The following is a 997-nucleotide window of genomic DNA, read 5'->3' as shown; positions in this document are numbered from 1 at the left end:
TGTCTTTTAATTAAGTTGAGTGCAATTTTTATTTTGGGAAGAGTTGATGATTCTAAAACTGTCAAGTGACAATACTGAGGTCCTGGATTTGTTATTCCTCGAGCATACTCTACTGTTGTTTTGTATGAAAGCAGCTGGTACTGTCATTTAAAAATCTTTCTCTCTGTGATATGATGACGATTGAATTTGGATTGAGATTAAACCAAGGAAATTATCCAACCATGTATTTCTTACGCTGTCAGGGTAAGCCTGATAAGTGGGAGACCAATATTTAATACATACCCTCAACAATAATACCGACACGCACTTTTTCGAAGTTGCCAACGCACCATCGTTTTCGCTAGATATCGATGTCATAGGGGAATCGTCCCCAGTAAAGAAACAATGAATTATACTGTCACAAGGGACGCCTTGGAAGTGCCTTGCCCTCTGGCTGCTGGCTGACGTCCCTGTTTGTAGCGACACAGTTGTAACTACAACCTACACGGCCACAGGCAGCTTCATCAGAAACGACATTAGAAATAAGTCCGCTTGGCGTCGTGAATGCTTACGCCCCTCTCCCCCCACCCGGACAAAAATAAAAAATAAAAATGGGGGAGCCCAGCCGAAAATTCCGGTTACGGTTACGGCTACGGTTACGGCTACAGTTACGACTACGGTTACGGTTACACTCGTAAATTGGACCCATTTCTGGTTACGGTTACGATTAAAGTTCCGGTTACGATTACGTTTCCTGTTTCGGATACGATTACGGTTAGTCAGCCCGGTTACGGTGAGAACGTTCCGGTTACGGTGATGCGACGTATTGGCAGTAACCCAAAGCCCCCATGAGGCCAGAGCACATGTCGCCCATGTAAACTTTTGACGCCGAGCACAATGATGGTGTTTTCGTTGCGGTATCTGTAACAGTTCTCAAGATAGCCAGGGGTTGAAAAATCGACTCTTTCCAAACTTCACGCATAGGTTTGACTTGTGTTTCCCTTACGTTACCCTTAAC

At 44.4% G+C, this 997-nt stretch overlaps 1 protein-coding gene across 1 annotated transcript in view; it reads left to right on the top strand.

The window, feature by feature from the left end:
- LOC113202436 (epidermal retinol dehydrogenase 2-like) overlaps nt 1–997 on the top strand; it is a 161,417-nt gene that overhangs the window by 344 nt on the left and 160,076 nt on the right. The gene's annotated exons all lie outside the window — the stretch shown is intronic.

This window comes from Frankliniella occidentalis, unplaced genomic scaffold, assembly GCF_000697945.3.
Source record: "Frankliniella occidentalis isolate FOCC.00 unplaced genomic scaffold, Focc_3.1 Scaffold29, whole genome shotgun sequence".
NCBI lineage: Eukaryota > Metazoa > Arthropoda > Insecta > Thysanoptera > Thripidae > Frankliniella > Frankliniella occidentalis.
The sequence above is the reverse complement of the archived record's forward strand: the minus strand, read 5'-3'. Positions and strand labels throughout refer to the sequence as shown.